This window comes from Amaranthus tricolor, chromosome 14 (genome assembly GCF_026212465.1).
Source record: "Amaranthus tricolor cultivar Red isolate AtriRed21 chromosome 14, ASM2621246v1, whole genome shotgun sequence".
NCBI classification, from domain to species: domain Eukaryota; kingdom Viridiplantae; phylum Streptophyta; class Magnoliopsida; order Caryophyllales; family Amaranthaceae; genus Amaranthus; species Amaranthus tricolor.
This window is the reverse complement of record NC_080060.1, coordinates 20,310,948-20,316,397: the sequence shown is the minus strand read 5'-3', so window position 1 is coordinate 20,316,397 and position 5,450 is coordinate 20,310,948.

The window sequence follows — 5,450 nt, the reverse complement described above, 5'->3', positions numbered from 1 at the left end:
AACAGTTCCTGTTCCCATAATAATGGCTGGAACTTTATGCTATTTATAGAAACGGTTATACTTAATAGGAATGGTTACATGCTAACTAATTATAGGAATGATAACCTATTTTCTAAGATAAAGACCGGTTAAAAATAATAGCAAAGACTTTTTCAACAACAGCTATTCCTATATTTAGAAAATCCAATATTTACTAAATATAGATCCTAAAATAAAGGATCTTTATTTAGAGACTCATACGTAAAGTAATTTTTAGAAAACTTTTTGCCAATTAATTATAATAATTAAATGCAACAAATTAATTTCAGTACATTAACTAACAATAATAATTATAAATAAATGACCAGAATTTCCAGTTAACGTAGGCTGACTCCAGTTCAGGAACAGTGCGCTGTCTCCAATTTCTAGTTTTGTTAGAACATCCAACTTAGGAACAGTAGACCTGCTGTCTCCATTTTACATCCCAAGCGATATACTTCTTCTAACATCTTTCGGATCCTTTTGACACGTACATTTCCATGAACCAAGTCATAGGTACTATCAACGATCATAATCACGACCGGATATCGACCTGCACACAATCTCTAAAAACATATTTTTTTAAATAAAGTGTAGTCATCATCAAAACTCAAGAGGTCCAACATAGTACTAAAAGTAGAAATAACCTAATATTTCAAATTATTTTTTCTAAATCTATTATTTTATTTAAAAATGGATTTAACTAATGAATAATCATAAAACTTATATGGGGTTTCTCTGACCCAACTTATTTGAATTACCAAGACTTTAGGTTTGTATAAAATTCAAACCTAGCTACAATGTAGGAATAATCAACAATAGATCCACAAATATAGGAGGAATATTTACATTCATTTAGAAATTATTTCCTACAAATTTTTCTCATATAATTTACCTAGCAATTTAACTCTTTTAACGTGTAACCAAAATATAATTAACAATTACTTCATTTTATTTAACAAGTAAAATCATATGACCAAAATACTAAATTTTGATTTAACTTAATTAATTTGGACTGAATTAATAATAAATATATAATCACCAAATTAGCACTTAATCAATTTCATTTAATTGAGAAAAACACGTGACAATAATATACCTTTGACGATTTCAACTTATTAAAGTCACATTTCAATAAACTAAGAATTAAATGAATACATATCAATTAATACCAAATAAGCATATAAAATTCCTTTTATATTAAATATAAATTTGGACCAATTAATCAAATAAAAGTAATTACTTAATTTCTTGATTAATTTAATATTCCCTTCTATTTACCCAATGTGTCTCATTTGACTTTTCACCATTTTTTAGGTGGTCAAATGGGCCACATGTAAAAGAAAAAAGTGTAGTGTTTTTAAATTTTAATAGGGGTAAAATGGGTTAGTAGGTGTAAAGGTGTGAAAAAGGTTAAGATTAGTAAGGATAAATTGGTAAAATTAGCATATCCAAAATAGAAATGAGACATTTAAGTTGACTTGACCAAATAAGGAAATGAGACACTTATGATGAATAGGAGGGAGTATAAGTTTTGAATATCATCATTTAAAGAAGTTGAGTCTTCAATCTCCCCCTTGATGAAAATTAAAATCATATTTCTAAGAGCTGTAATGAATATATCTCTTGTGTTAGGATTTTTAACAACGCATTTTTCTTTATCAAATATTACTTGATTCTATTTATCAGTATTATCACATAATTGATAAACACTTAACATGTTAAATTTCAAGCCATCAACCAAATAAAAATTATCAATAGATTTTGAAGAATCTTACCAACCTCATTGATTTCTAAGATCTTGCATTTACCTTTATCGCCTAGATTAATTGGTTTAGTACTTTTTTCTTTTATTTCATAAAATAATGAAACTTTACCACTATCAAAAGACCCATTTTTGTTCAACCTACAAAACAAAAAATTAACCTTTCTCAACCTTTCTTAGCAAACCAAGTTGCAAATTTGGGTCATACTTGGGATGAACCATGTTAGGTGGTCTTGTGCCCTTTGGAACCCATACTTGCCTTACCTGTTCACAAAGCTGAAAAGGAAAGATGTTCTTTATAATATATCTATCCTTACGTCCGTAAGGACATGCAAAATTTAGATGTCCTTCTGCTTCCTTACAACAATTGGAGCAAGAGGGTATATGTCAATATTTAGTTGAGCTTTTAACAACGGTGGTATGACTCTTGTAGTTACATTTAACATTATTCAAACAATATATCTATATATGCTTTTTGACTAGTTAACATTTTAACAAACTTAAGTTCTAAATTATTTAACTTACTCAAGGTTTGTTGATTTTTCTCAAACTCATATTTCAAAGTCTTGAGTTTAGACTCAAGCAAATAATTTTTATTCTGAAGTTCAATGATCTATTTCATTTGGCTGATATTATGTTCCTTCAAGATCATCACAGTCTCTCCAAACTTTGATTCTTCAGCCTTAAACGCATCATTTTTCTTTATAAGTTATTTACAACCTTTGACATAATGGCGTATTTTATCTTTAAATATTTTCTTTTCATAGTTTAATATTTTTTCAATTTGAAACACATCGAAAAGAGCTTTAACCAATTTATTTTTAGAATAAGAGTTAAGAAAATTAAATACCTTTTTCCAATTGTCTTCTTTCTCGTCCGCTTCATCACAATTAGTCATAAAACACAAATGAGCTTGTCATTCCTCATTATTCGATTCACGTGAATCCTCAGAGTCACTCCATTTTACAATCATTGCTTGTTTCTTTTTGTCGTTCTTATGTTATTTTGTCTTCTTTTTGCGAAAATCTTTCACAAGATTGTTTATAGATCCACATTCAAAGCAAGCAAGTTTGTTAGGCTATTATTAGAAGAGGACTTACCTTTGTAGTTGTTCTTTGATTTATATTTTCTAAATCTTTTTCTAATCTTCATTATGTCTTCTAGTCCTCTTGCAATGAGAGCAAAGGAATCTTCTTCATCATCACTATCTACGTTTTCACATGAGGTTTCTTCATGTTTCTTTGCCCTAAATTCAAGGTTTTTCATGGATGGTACGACATCACTTTATCCAGATCATCATGAAGGGTAAGTTTATGTGCAGTGAGTTTTCCAAGATCATCAAGTGGTAAAACTCTCAAATCTTGGGCGTCTTCTATAGCTGTGACTTTAGGACCCCATTTTGATCTTGGAAGACATCTCAACACCTTTTGAACCTTCTTTGCATTAGAAAAAATTTTACCAAGAGAATTTAAATTGTTATTAATTAAAGTAAAGGGAGTAACCTTCTCATTAATATTCTCATTCTTTTTCATTTTAAACGTTTCGTATCTCCTTGACTTAGCTTGTTCCTTCGTATATCACGACTAATTTATCCCATATTTTCTTGGCACTTGTACATGATGAAATGCTATTGAATTTTGCACCATTTAGAGCACAACATAATTGATTCGTGGCTCTATATTTTTTGGACATAGCTTCCAAATCAATTTGATTATATTGTACTCGAATTCGAACTTTTGTACATCATCTCACGTGGTATCCTTTTTCATGGGAACTGTGGGTCTTTTAGTAATAATATTCCATAACTCCATGTCTTGATTTATCACAAACATCTTCATGAAGGTTTTCCAAAGTGAAATTTTTTTTCCACAAAACAAAGGAGGTCTAGAACACAAATGGCCTTAGGCAAATAAACCTTCTCCTATTGAATCCATCACAAGATAATTAATCTTCACACATGAAACTCAGCTCTAATACCAATTCAAGGTTGATAGGAGGTCTATGACTCTCTAGAGTGGGGTGAATTGAGAGTATGCTGGATTAAAATTTTCGGTTTGAAAGTCAGCTCAAGAGCTTGTAAGGCGCTTCAAACAGTTTTCCAGATCTATTCTAAGGCTGGTTATTAAAACTCAGTAAAGAACATTATTAAAGTGTGTAATTTAAAGGTAGACAAAACACGTTAATTGTTACTAAGGTTCAGCTATAAATAGCTTACTCCCCACCTATGGGTTATTTGCCAACCCTTAGGATTCAAACCTCTTTTATTAATTAGAATCTAGACCACTAAGAAGATCTCTCAATCTTCCCGCACCACGTCCTTCCCCTGAATAACGGTTTACAAGTTTCCTCTTAACAAAAGATGAATCACACACTCACAATAGAGTAAATAACCGATCAAATACTTTCAAAAGTATTCTAAATTTGATGCATAATTTAAATTCTAATCTAACTCTCTAAAGCATTAAGTCCTATTACAATTGATGAGAGTTAGAAAACAAATGAAGAACAAAAATTACAACTCTTAAGCAAATTCAATATGTTAAAGATTAGAAGAGAATTTTTGGCGTATTCGTCAAGTGTTGATGAAGCTTCAAATATATAGTATGCCTCATACTAGTCATTGTCAGATAAAGCTTAATCTGCTTCAAAATGTAGGTTTAGTTGTTTGTTGAATTTCAGCTCCAAAGCCTTGAATGTTATTCAAATTTGAATTCAGCTATTTGTTACGCTTCCATTAGACCAATTTCCATTTGAATTTAGCTATTTGTTAGGCTTGCTTTAGATCAATTCCAACCGTGCATTGTTAGTACTAAAAAGGGCAATAACCTAGTATTTTAAATTATTTTTTCCAAGTCTATTAATTTATCTAAAAATAGATTTAACTAATAATTAATCATTAAAATTATTTTTCGCTTCTCTAAAATAAATTATTTGAATTATCAAGACTTTAGGTTTTTTAAAATTCGAACCTAGCTACAATATAGAAATAGTTGACAAAAGATCCACAAATATAGGAGGACTATTTCCATACATTTAGGAATAATTTCCTACACGTTTTTACTCATTTAATTTAATTAGTAATTTAATTGTTTAACGATTAGCCAAGATATAATTAGCAATTAGATCAGTTTATTTAACATATAAAATCATATGACCAAAATACTAATTTTTGATTTAACTTAATTAATTTGGACCAGATTAATAATAAATATATCATCACTAAATTAACACTGGATCAATTTCATTTAATTGACAAAAACATGTGATGATGATATACCTTTGAAGATTTCAACTTATTTAACTCATATTTTAATAGACTAACAATTAAATGAATACATATGAATTAATACCAAATAGAATTATAAAATTCCATATATTAAATATGATTTTAGATCAATTAATCAAATAAATATAATCCCTTAATTTCTTGATTAATTTAATGAGTTTTGAATATCATCATTTAAAGGTGTTGAGTCTTCACCGAGAATCTTGTTTGTTGCCCCTAAGTCCTTCATTTCAAACTCTCCCTTCAACATATCCTTCACTCTCTTCACCTCAACCATGACTTTTGCAATCACAAGCATATCATCAACATAAAGCAAAAGATACCTTAAAGAACCATCACTCGCTTATTTCAAATAGAGACAACTATCATACTCACTTCTTG